This window comes from Solea senegalensis, linkage group LG2, assembly GCF_019176455.1.
Source record: "Solea senegalensis isolate Sse05_10M linkage group LG2, IFAPA_SoseM_1, whole genome shotgun sequence".
NCBI classification, from domain to species: domain Eukaryota; kingdom Metazoa; phylum Chordata; class Actinopteri; order Pleuronectiformes; family Soleidae; genus Solea; species Solea senegalensis.
In genome coordinates, this window is record NC_058022.1 from 28334863 (window position 1) to 28348486 (window position 13624).

The following is a 13624-nucleotide window of genomic DNA, read 5'->3' on the forward strand; positions in this document are numbered from 1 at the left end:
GCTCTATATTTAGTTCTTTTGCTTCCGAGTGAAAGGACCCCGAGTGAACACTGAATCAGTTTGTGCCGCTTCTGCTGTCCGTTCTATATAGAGATCCGTCTCTTGACACGGACTGCAGTGTAATTTCTGTAAATTCCCACTTTTGTTTTACGGCCCCTCGGCTGCAGCTCAGCTAGGACACCGGGAGACATCGACTTGATTTGTCAGCTCGCGCTGCTGAGTCGTCACATTGAGACTGGCCTCACAAGACTTCTTCAGCCGCTGGCGCCAAAAAAAAATATACCCAAAACGTGCGAAAGACTGCATGTCGGAGATGACATGACAAACAAGTCGAGCTGAATGCGAGTGGTATATAAATAAAACAATTATTATTGTTATTACTGTTAAAGTTTGATCCGCGTTTCCACATTGTATTCAACAACATCATCATTTTGAAATTCCCGCAGCTGCCATGTTGAACCCGCTCAAGCCAAATGTAAGGGCAGACTTTGGCTCTCGGTCCTGAACAGCTCAATAAACCCCAAACAAATTCTTTTGTCACCAACCCCCGAGACCCCCAAGCAGATTTTCCGAGCCTTCCCTGCAATCGCCATCTCCATGTGGCCTCTGCGGAAAAAACCCCAAACACATTTGGCGGGAAGATAAGAGTGTGAAGACGGCTGTCATTTTCTGATTACAGAATCTGATGAGAGAGAGCGACTGGTGAGCACGGGAGCGGCAGGGATTACCGTGTTCTTCAGAATCCTGCCGGATGCGAGCAGCTTTACCGGTGTCTGATAGTGGCACAGGTTATTCATCAGGAGTTTTGTGCTTCATTTGACAGGCGACAGTAAAGATTGTGAAGGGAGGAGTCAGTCACAGGCTAAATGTTAAGAATGGCGGGTGTTAAATGTGCGGCTTTGTTAAAAATCATAGTGATAGGTCCATTTTGGAGGGTTTATTGGCAGAAATGGAATGTATTACGTGTGACTTAAAATATTATTTGGTTTTCATAGCCTTAGAGTAAGGTTTTTATACGTACTTTATTCTAGAGTGGCCATCTTGCGCTGTCACGTTTGCACAGCACACTAGACGGAAGACTGCTGAGTGATGGAAGTGGAAGCATATGACAGTGGTGTTTTGTGTCCTGTGTTAACGCATTTGTTGAAAAATGGTGAACACTCACTCATGGCGACTGTGTTTGACGTCTGCCAGTCTGCATAAAGACGTATTTTTCATAATTACAATGACATTTTCAGACTGCGACGTAGTGCGATGTGTTTTCCCTCGGGTCTTTTTATTTTTTTTTATGGATCACAAGTTTTATTGATGAGCCTTTCTAAATGTACGTGGCCGCATTGGCAAGTAAATCTATTATGATGAATTGGTCAGACAAATTTCTCTCGTTGTTGTTGTTGTTGTTTTGTTGATCATGACCGAAAAGGCATTATGGGATGCCGGACGCTGATTTTCACATCCCCGCTTCAAAGCGGACGCACTGGTGAAGTGATCTCCCTCTTTTCATGTCCTGGGATTTTATCGCTCCGTGAGACTGTTTAATCACAGTGAACTCTGTCTGGGACTAAATTGCAGGGTAGTCTTTCTTATGCATGTGTGTGTTCCACACACACACACACACACACGGCAAATGCATGCATGCTGATAAGCGTCCACACGCATGCACATCGACAGGGACATAAAAGCGCTCTCCCCCCCCCCTCACTCAGGACAGAGTGATAGAGGGTGGTGCAGGGAGTGATCAATATGTTTGTGCTATAAATAGTCCATAGCGCAGTGTAGTGCTAAGGAGGAGGGATGCAGTGGTAATATATTTGATGAGGGGGAACCGACCCAGTGGTGCTCAGCATGGAAATGTTGCTGTGCCTTCACAAAGCAGAAGCCCCGGGATGACGGTGTTGCAGCCATTTTGTTACTAGTGCGAGGCTTTGGACTCAAAATACAACATGACAACAACATGAATGCAGGCGACACCAATATCATGGGAAACAGCATAGTTAAGATTTGTATGACATTGGCAAATGTCATGATTAGTGGGGGGGAATGTAAAGAATGAAGCAACAGGAAATGTAATACACATATAAATGCTAATCCAATTTTAAATACCATTCAATTCTTTGTAAACGTAAACAGATGGACCGGTTGTATATATTAAGTTTCTTGTAATTACGCTTTGGCTTCCTAATTATTGGTCTTTACACTGCTGGTGTTCAGCCTTAAAACAGCATTAAATCTGAGATATTTCACCAAAGATATCTAAATGACACTTGATGAAATCATCCTTTAACCATTAATAAGGTGCTCTGGTACCAAATGCCAGTTATAAAATTACTAGGGCTGTCAATGGATTTAAAAAAGAATTCAAAAAAAATAACATTCATTTTGAAATCACATTTTGAAATACGTTAATCTAGATAAATCACAATTAAACGTTTGCTTTTCTTAACTAAATGAAGGAGTGTGCATTTCAAATTGTTTAATTGTATCTTCCATTTGTGCTATGGCCTATCGAGTGTCAACCAGGTCATCTTAAAATAAGGGCTCAGCATGGATGACATGGATCCATCCTGTATGCAGCAAGTTATGTAAATAATCTGTAAATTGACTGCAGTCAAGTGACGTGGATCATTTCCGACTTTCATGTCACAGGACTTGTGTTATCTATCATGTTAATCTTGGCTGTATTAATCACAACGATTAACACATTAACTTTGGCATCGCTAAAAATGACACATTTTACAAAATAATTAGCTTTGTTGAATGGACAATGGCTGAATAGATTGAACAGAATATTGAACTTTAATCCAGTTGTGGCACTGGAAATAAACACTGGCTACCATCTAAATGTGCAGACTTAATTCTCTGGGTATCTTGAATTCAGTGGCACAAAAATCCAACAAATAATGCAGCCAATAGTTGCCATGATATTTCAGACTGTATGGGAGGGAAAAAAAAACAAAAAAAAAAACATGTAAGCAGTTGCAAATCACCTCCCTATTTTTCTCTGTCACACCTTGTTGATGATGATGCGGTGGTGTGAAATGATGGTGATCTCTTGGTATTTAGAAAATACCACAGCGCCCTGTTGCTTCGCATGTGATCTGCCCCCATTTTCCCAGGCGTAACCACAGGTCGGCTTCGGAGTATTGTGAAAATTAGCTCTAATCAGACACGTGGCTTAAGTGCAATGTGCTGCTCTCGTATCGTTTTTCACAAGCAGGCGGACTTTTGGACTTTTGAGCACTGAGACTTACAGGAGATGCGTGTAAAAACTGTACAACTGTGACCTTTAACAGCTAAAACCAAGTCAGTGCGCTTAATACGTGGTGTGACTGTCTCACCATCTGTTTTATTCTTTTAAACATTAAATCCATGTGGCAGTCAAGGTTTTTTTTTGATAAAAGGAGATGACAAGGCGACAATTTAACACTTTAAAAAACAGCAATATATGTTACATTACCACTGACAAAGGGTATGAGAGAGAGTGTGAGGTAACCTTGGCGGCTGTTGCTTCCCTGTCAACATCAACTTTCTTTCTGCCTTCGGTGTCTATATTTTAAATCATCTCCACCGCATACCTTAATTCTTCTTTTCCTCTGGACCAGACGTTTTAGAGAGACATAAAGAGGCTTTATGTGTTTGGTAACATTCAGCATTTCTGACCAATGGCTGCAGCTCACTGTGTTTGACTTACTCTTCTGCAAAGTACATGTACTGTACTTGAGTAGAATTTTCACATATCTGTACTTTACTTTGCTAGTTATATTTCGGACAACTTTTACTCCACGACATTTCCTAAATAACATGTGTACTGTTACTTTTTTTTTAAAGTAAAAGTACACAAAAGTTGAGTTAGTTGTTTTTGCTAGTTGTTTTTAGCGGCACCAGCGGTTAGCCGTAGATTTCGGCTCCAAACACACCAGCGTCTCGTTGTTTACCGTGTCCTCTGGTGTCCTGGTTTCTGGTCTCCTGTCTCGGGGTTTCTGTTGTACACTCCGGTCGCCGGGTTTCAGCTCTCAGCTGTTAGCTGAGCGGCCAACCGGTGAGCTAGCGAGCTCACGCAGATAGACCGCAGATTTCGTCTCCAAGTTGAAGTAAAACACGGTGTGTCTAGAAGCTCCACAGACTCCAAAAGTTTTATAAAGTTTCAAAAATACAAGGAGACACAGGGAGGTTAAGAAGCCACAATAAATGTCATATTCCAAATTGTAATTGCTCACTTTATTTTAATAATTTTACTTTTACTGCTAATAGTTAAGTACATTTTAATCACTTTTGATACTTGAGTACAGTAAATGTCAGGTACTTTAAGACTTTTACTCAAGTAATATTCTAAAAGGTGACTTTAACTTCTACCAAAGTCCTTTTCTGGTAAGATACTTGTACTTTTACTCAAGTACCGCTTTCTTGTACTTTATACAAGACTGCTGTTTTGGCAACTTTTATAATTCCCTTCGTCTCCGATGACGCAGCATCGTTTTATGACTGGATAAGATACATTTCTTACGTACAGCCCCTTAAACATGTGGGAAAGTTAAAAATAAGTGATGAAAACAATTCAGTCAACTGCACTTAATATGCAAATATGCTTCATCGGAACAATAATCACAACAGACAAGGCCCCTCAGGGAGTGATGGCAGATGTCAGCCTTTGATTATAAATGTCAGCTCAGAGAAGAATGCCGTCACTGCTGCCCAGCTGCAGTCAGACCTTGATTTCCTGTGCAGACACGGGGCAACATTTATTTTGTCATGAATCCGTGTTCCATGTTGTCATGGTGTGATATTTAAAAAAGGCATTTGTAAAGACAAACTGGGTGGGAACCAACAGTGTTTTATTAAATACAAACGCAACTGATTAACCCGAGATGTTTCAGCTGAAAACTCAGCTTTTTGGGCTGTCAAATCTCTCAATTTTGTCTGCAACAAAACCTTTCAATCAAAAATACACAGGCTCCTTTTTTTACATCGTGTGTTATTTCCACAACAACGTTTTTCAGAAAATCTTGCTTGGCATTTGCTCTAATGTCATATCATAATGGCACTTGATAGTCTAAGTGCCATCCAAGTGTCTCCTCTGATTGGTACCCTTCTGGTCAGACTAAGTGCTCCTCAAGTGGTTCACTTGGAGAAGAAGTGAATATTAACGGTTTGTTTTAACGAGCTGCCCTTGTGGAAAATACATATGTGCTCATTTGTTGTCGCCGTTGTTAATTAGCGGGCGAGCTTTAACAGATAAAATGCCATACTCGTAAAGCATTGCGTTGCACTGTTTCAGCAGTTTCTGTACTAAAAGTCTGTTAAAAGCTGCAGTGCGTAACGTTTTGGTGATTATTATTGTTGATGTTATTATCCTGTCTCCCCTTGGTCCCTTATGCTGCGTCCTTCAACTGAATATTCGCTTTGCCAGGCAAAACTATCAGCCTCAGTCTGTCTCGACATGAATACAACAGACATTCATTTATACAATACATGTATTGTGTTATATTTAGAGTTTTATTTATGCTGTGTATTAATAATAATAATTGAAGTTGTTAGCTTTATACATTCAGCACCTTTAAGCTCCTCCCCATGTTCTTCTTACTGGCGTGTTCGCCAACATCTGTTTGCTTTTTTAACCGGCCCGGCCATGGGACGATAAATGCTGGCAGATAACTCCACACAAATAGAAGCTGCATTCATACCAAAATAATCAATGAACATAGCGGAAATGAACTGCAATGTGTAGCTAATGATATTACATCATGTGTAGGCGTATTCATTCTCCAGTCACACATTATGTGCCATGCCATGTGTACGGAATCAACAGGTGCATGATATTTCCACCTGTTGCACCTTGCACTAACTTGCAGATATGTATTATTTCATATATCGTTTTAACATTGAATGTGACAAAAAAATGAGATGGACAAGCACAGTTGTGCCTTATGTTTGGAGTTTGGCGTTCATTTATGGGCACTTACTCCCTCCTTATGTTTGATCCACGGTGTCTGCTGTATTTATGATTTCACAAGAGGAATCCGGAGAATGTTTCACTGTGCAGTTGCCGGCAACCTCTCTCCACTCATGTAACACAATCACTTCAGATTGATGTGTTGTGTGTTATCTCTTGTTTTAAACAGATTAAGTCGGCGTCCCGCTGGTTCATTCCTCCCTCAGGTTGTTTTGCAGGAGATTGTGCCGCGTTCATTCAGCTGAGAGGAGGAAACAAAGTGGGAAAACACAGGCGATAGTTTCACATTTGCATCCTCCCGTTAAACACAGCTTGGTTTTAGCTTTAGGACTGGGGAAATGGCCATTGAGCCCGTGCGTGATTACCATGGTGCTCATTACATACACTTGAGTATTCATCAGTGCGGAGGCAAAATGGAAGTAAGATGCATTCATTTTACTACCAAAATTTTTATGAAGCCCTAACATTGTATATTCATGTGTCACATAAATTTAGGTATAATGATATACTATGTTAAAACGAGTTTGTTTCATTGCTGGGAGCTCATACAGTTACTGTTGGAGACACGTAAAGAGATTCCTAAGTCTGACTGAATTAAGGTCAAAATGAAAGCGGAACTTTGCAGTTCTGGTCAGGTTTTTCACCTTTTTCTCTACGCCGATGCTCCCCCCGTCCCTTCCCCTCTCCAGGCCATGTGCAACTGTTCTTAATGGAGTTGGCAAACACGAGCCAGGGAGCCATGTGCCTATACACATAAGTACATAAAGAACAGAGTTTACTCACAACCGCAAACAGCAAAAACACAAGGTCGGCGTCCGTTTAGCATACAGTACTTCTGTGTTTTCCAGCTCTGGCCATTTGGAGAAAGCCTGATGTTTACTCTCGTTGCCCCTCGCTCATTCAGACAGTCGTTTCCTCTTTCTCGCTACGTCTGACAGCAGTTTTCTTTGCTTCGCTTTTGCCGGCTCTTGCCGCCAATTTGTGTTTCTTGCGAGACCCAAGGCTTCACAAGACCTCTGATTTCGGGCCAGTGACCCTGATCTTGCAACGCCTTAGGGGGAGTGGAGAGAGCCTCCAATCGTCCCACATCAAGCCATTTAATCATCACAATGACCACGGAGCTGTTAAATTAGGATGACAAATACAGCATCATTTTAATGAAACACCAACAATTTAGGATAAATGTACGCTCTTTGACTTTAAATCCAGGGTGAAAGGTAAAACTGTGCTTTTGGTCATATTTAGCTTTCTAGCAAGGGGCGGGGAGCTTTTGGTGTTTTTGGCGGTTTCTCAGATTATATGAATGTAATTTAATCTCTATATATATCACTAAATCCTCCACACATGCTTTACAGTTTAGAATAAGCTTTCCTGCTATTGAATGAACAAATCATACATTAAGTTTGCCTATTCTTTCTTTCTATTAAACCCTTTATTGTACACTTATTCAGGGTTCACCTTGAAACAAGTCTATAGTAATGCTACCTAAGTTACCCTCTAAGCAGTGTATTAACAGATCACATTATTTCACACTTGTTTCGTGGCAGCCCGAGTGCTGTTTGCCCACATATACAGGCAGAAAGAAATCATGACACAAGTTTGCAGTACATATTTTATTAAAAGACACTCTCTCCCCCAAAGCTGTTATGATCATATTTTCATCTTCCTTCTGTCAGACTTTCAAACATTCAAATTCCACATCATGAACACTGTCGGGTCCTAATGATGTGCTGTGCCAAAAGAATGTTAATAAACCAACAGTCGTTCAGTCTTATATGACAAAGGGCCAATGATGCTATAATTTGTGTTTCATTCATCATGGTTTATCCACAGTTTCTTCAGCGTGGACAAGGACACTCGCCTCTGGAAGGTGTCTTTGAATATGCACGCCGCTTTGCAGAATCTGCAGTTTGGAAAAAAAAAAAAAAGATGGGTAAAAGAAAGCATTTAATGCACTCTGTCCTTCGTCTTTGAGCTGCAACGCCCCCAGTTCAGGCACAACAGCGTATTCAACAGCCCTGAGCTTCGTAGTACCACTGAAAAAAAATGTTTTTTGCTTGAATGAAGTAACATCTTCATAAAATAAACAAAACGCATAGTTGCGTTTGACATATCGATAGAAAACAAATCCATCCCGTCGCATCCTACGTAGTAGCCCAAAGACTGCGCTTTTGCCTCTTTCCTCCTGGGCCTCCCACCCCCCACCCCTCCTCCACTGGTCACATGTCCGTTATTTGATGTGAATAAAGACGCGGATCGAGCTCTGCCAATCACAGGTTACATAACAGCAGCGTTGAGCCAAGAGCTCTGTCAATCACAGCTAATGTGTTCACACAAGCTTTAATGCTGGCTCAAGGCTATTATTGAACTTGGTTGTTTAGTTAGTGCATTTGAATATAAAATGACAAAAGGGAATCGCATGTGTCTCTCCGAGTTACATTATATGGTCTTAGAAATGATCTTGCAACTATTTTATTTCCTTTTTTTCCCAAACTATTCTGGGCGATCATGTATTTAAACAGTTTCATATGACTCCAACCCTAACAAGAGGTGCTTTCCATGGAATTTGGTTGATGTTTTTGGATACTGTTGGTACGTTTTGATGCCGAGCTCATTCCCCCTGACACAGTAAGCAGTGAACAGTAAAAAGTTGACGACTTGCAGTTGGTAATTTCACCACAGCTGTGATGACTGTGTGGCTGTTAGAATTATAATTATTCAGAACATTCTAAATTATGTAAGAACAATCATTTATTTACCTTTTCTTCCTGGAGGAAACCCACTAACAGTCTCCCTTTTGGTGTCATTGTGGGAGCTGCCCTCATCCCCACTTTTTTTTTTATCTGACAGCATCTGTCAGCGAGTCATTCCTCCCACGTGTTGTTGTTCTCTGCAGTTCCTCCAGGGGGAGTCCGAGCTGTCCTCGGGCCAGCTGTGAGAGACACTGTAATCTCTGGAAAGAGTCTCAGGTTAGGCCTCTGGTGCTGCGCTCAGAGGGACATGCCAACCGCAAATCAAACCGCAACACACTGCCCCTGATGCAAGGCTGTAGTCAGGCCCCATCGAAAAACACGACCCTTGGGTTTCTAAATCCGGCATTCAACAGAGTGAAAACGGTGCCGAATAAATGTAGGAGGAGATAGAAAAGATACTTGTGACACTTTGTCTTTCACATAATTCCCTCTGATACTTTCAGATTTTATGTCATGTAGATAAAGGAAGAGTGAGAACAAGAGTCTTACAACATTCACCCTTCATTCTTATTAAAAGATGGCCCAGGCTTACATAAAATCGCACACTTCCCTTGCAGTTAGATACATCACTTTGGTAAGTGCTACCCTGGATGATTGTATGCATATTGCGGTGTGTAAAACACAACACATCAGTGTTATAGCTTAAAGCTGCAGCTTTATCCTACAGTATCTCTTTAAATGTCCCCCTGTCTTCTTGTGCTGTGATGGGAAATATATACATGCTCTTAAGAAATCACAAAGGAATTACAAAGCCATCTCCCAAATAGCAACAATTCCTTGTCATACAATTATGGTAAGACATTGATGTCTGAGGGGCATTATTGGCATTATTGTAGAAATGTTTAAGGCTCACTTTTGATAAATTTTTCTGAGATCAATTTAAAAAAAAAAAAACGCCAACGTCTGACCTGCGAACGATCCAATGCCACTCGTGTAATCATAACTCCCACATCCTATCTGATATTGTGTTTCTTGTCACCGATGTAGGTTCTGATAATGAAACACCTAATTCCCCAGTCCCTGCCCTCCGACGACACCGCTTCCTGTCCAAATTGCAGCAGCAAACAACAAAGTGATGAACACTAAAGCACAGCTGACACAAGACTGAGTCTGTTTCATTCTAAATGCCAATACTTATATTTGCAAGACGGGGGAAAACAAATGGATAACGATGCGGTATGGCAAACTAGGGACCTATGAATCTCCCATGCATCATTTTAAGTGACACTTTGCTCAATACAGATATTCCCTATTGGGGAATCAATAGGCCCAATGAAGAAAATAAACCCTTTAACTTTCAGGTAAAAGAAAAAAAAAATGTTTCCAAAAATAATGGCTTGGTGCACAGAAACACCTGAGGTTCTGCGAAAGAAAAAAAAAGAGAAAGCCTACTCCACTCTTTTTCTTTGGCCTTTACTTATTTCTATTTCCTCTGCTATATGCTGGATAGCTGTAGGGTGCTATGATGGTATGCTTTGCGAGATTGTGTTAATGGAAAAAAAACCCACCTGCACCAAAAAGCCATTTATCAGATCACAGTGTTGCTAACTGACACGGGGAATGGAGTGTGCACACTTTGTGTGTGGGTGGACGTGTATACTGCGCGTGCGTCTTTGTATTGGTGTTTATACGTGTGCGTCTCCTCTTCCGTGTTGTCGGTTTGACACGTTCATCAGCGGGGATTGAAATGAGCTGAACTCGAGCAGCGGAAGGGCGCGAGGGGGGCGGTTGGGTGTTAACTGTAGGAAGAAAAAGAATCGAGCGAAGGAGAGGATGGGAAGGTGGTGAAGAAGAGGTGAACACTCGTGCAGGAGCGAAGTGATACGTGGGTGTTGTTTGTTTGTGTGTGTGTGTCAAAGTGTGTAAGTGCTAAATGGGGCTCAGTGGAAGAGTCGGTGGCGGAATGGCTCGCCATTGCCTTCACTTGAAGGTCACAGTGTGCTTTTTCATCGTGCATTTGGAGCAACATTCGGAACACATTTCCCTCGCGACTTATTCTGCTTGTTTTACATCAAGTGCTGCATTATACTTCTTCAGAACGGCTTCAGCTTCGATTTTAATGGCTGTCATTTTCACTTGACCCTCACTGCGCCGTGAAAACTTAAACCTGAGCTTAAAATGTGCCACAAGCAGATTGTTATGTCACTACAGAAACATAACCAGGAGGCTGCATGCTCCAGCTTCACTTCAAAACAAGGATTCATGTGGGATTTTTAACGTTACTGTATTTTTTAAGCCAAATCAACTTGTGATTATCATTTACGGACGTGATAATTCCACAATTTAAAAGTGAGTCCCTGACATGTTGATAGTTTGTGTTTTTAAGGTCCGCCAACCTGCAAACAGTTATTTGTGTCAAAAAAAAAGTTGCACTGACGTGTAATTACAAGAGTTAAGAAAGCCTGTTGTCAGCCGACGGATAATGGAGCAAAAATAAATCATCGGAACATCTGCACTTTTAAAATCAACAGTTTATTTTTTTGATCATTAGAAGAGGTTGTGAGTTGGCAATCATTCTCTTACTTCAAACATTCCTAAAACAGAACTTGGGATTCCCTGTCAGTGTCAATTTTTGTTCTCGCGCAGTGAGGTTTACAGTCTTTTCCATCTGTTACACCGCTCTGTAAAAAAGTATCTTCCGTGCTAAAAATACCAGTACATCAAAATCATTCAAAAAACTACATGTGCATTATGATATAAGTTTATATGATGGGTGATACTCTCAGTACACATAAGTGCAGGGCAAACAAGAAGATTTCATCAACATCCCGGTGTTATTCCAACATGTAGAGCTGCTCGTCTCTACTCTCGCCATCCAACCATCGGAGCCATTACCGTCAGAAGAGACGTGATTGACTACGTGGCCTCTGTAATAGCACAGATAATTCTGCAGTGCAGCTTCTGCAACGCCACGGTATTTCACGGCCCAAACGGCCCCATAACTCAGCTCTTCTCTGCGACAAGTATAGTTGCAAAGTTTTATCAGGCTCTCTGTTCTAAACATGGTGCGCTTTTTACCACGTGTCCTACGTACCGCTCTTTTCACATCTTTGAGTGCAGGACAATGTAAAGGTCCCACATAAAAGTCACTTTGCAGAGCAGGACCATCTTCTAGTTCCAGCAGTTTGTTGTGTAGACTCTAGGCTGGCAGTCCCGGCCGCATCCCAGCTAAAAACTGCTTCCCCTCAAAGTGCAGGATGTAAGCAAGGTTAAGCTTAAAAGAAGAAGACGAAAAAACAAACAATCACACATACCACACCTGCTCATCACAGGAAGTGCAGCCTCAGCAGACGTCTATGAAAAAAAAAAAAGACCAAAGGAAGCTCAGAGAACAAACAGCTGGCCCAGGCTCACTTGGCGCCTTCTGATCTTTCTAATGTACGAGGGAGTGACTGATATGTGTCGTTCACAGTCTGGTTCACTGCCTCCGGGTTAAAGTGAAACAAGTAACGTAAAACACATTATTTACATTGAAACGAAATCACTGAGCAAGTGCTTTTTGTTAAAGGTTTTGGAGGTGAGTGAATCAAAGTGACTGTTGATCGGGGACTAAGGAGCAGAATGGAAGACGACGTTGAGTGCGAGGATTTGCAGCTTTTAGGGCTTTTATTTTGTGAGTTCTCTTTGTGAATACATTTTACCTGCAGATGTGGCTCCTCCACTTGTGTTGAGTGTTTCAGCTCCGTGCACAAACACGCTGCCCTCGAGCTCAGAGTGAATAATTCACCTCTTCTGTTTAATTCCTCTGTGATAAGTTCACCAGCTCCTGTTTTCTAGCAGCAGATGTTGAAGTTGAGAGATTTTTGCTTCTGAAATAGGAAATTACCCTCACTACCACAAATCACTATCCATTCCCTGCTTCACCCCAACATGATGTGCTTCATCACTTGCATCTGGCTTATAAGGGATATGTAACATTTAATATTGCTGAAGAACTCTCACACTCAATTGACCGTAGGTGTGAGAGTGGATGGTTGTTTGTCTCCATATGTCCAGGTCCAGGTTTTACCCCGCCTATCGCCCTATGTCAGCTAAGATTGGCACAGCATCCCCAGCGACCCTCATGTTGAGGATAAAGCGATAGAAGATAGATAGATGAATGGAATTTGCAGCAAAAACATCTAACAATTCCTGCGCCTACCTCAGTTTTTTCTAAACCAACCAACCCAACAAGCAAACACATAACGAACAAACAACCTCACCACCAACCAAACAATATCCAAATGATGATCCGACTAACGCTCCAGCGTAAAAATGATACAAACAACCAGAAAATAGCCCAATCACTGTGAACCAACCAAATAAACCAACAACCGAAACACTAATGGCGTGTTTCCACTCGCCTCGCCTTTTTTTAGCACCTGCTCTGGCGAGGTTCCAAGCTGTAGTGGAGATGCAACCTAAACCGTGCCGTGCCGAGCTGGGACCATAGTGGAAAAGGGCCATAACCAACCCAACAATAATCCAGCAAAATCCACCAACCAACCAATGGGCCAACATATTAAACTAGAGGTGACCTTATCTGGAATCTTCATCATCCACATCCTCTGAGGGCATGTATGCAATTAAACTGTAAGTGTGAAAACACATTTCATCATTTCCATTGTGGACACTCTCTGTTGATAAGTGTTGGTGATATTGTATTTATTTAACTGGAATTCACACGTCTCCCCCTTTGGGTGACGGCGCAGCTCATGCCACTGTGTCCAGTGAATTTGTCTATACGTTAGAAGTCAATTATTTTTGTCTGAAAGAGTCACAGGAGGACGCAGCATTTAGTCAGGAGTTCGATTTCAAACCCCGGCGGCTGTTGGCCTTTAGCACTAATCTGGCCTTCGTTCAGTGTCATCAATCAGAAGGCAGAAATGATTTCACTGTCAAGTCCACAACCTAGTGTGTGTGTGTGGGGATATGATGTGAC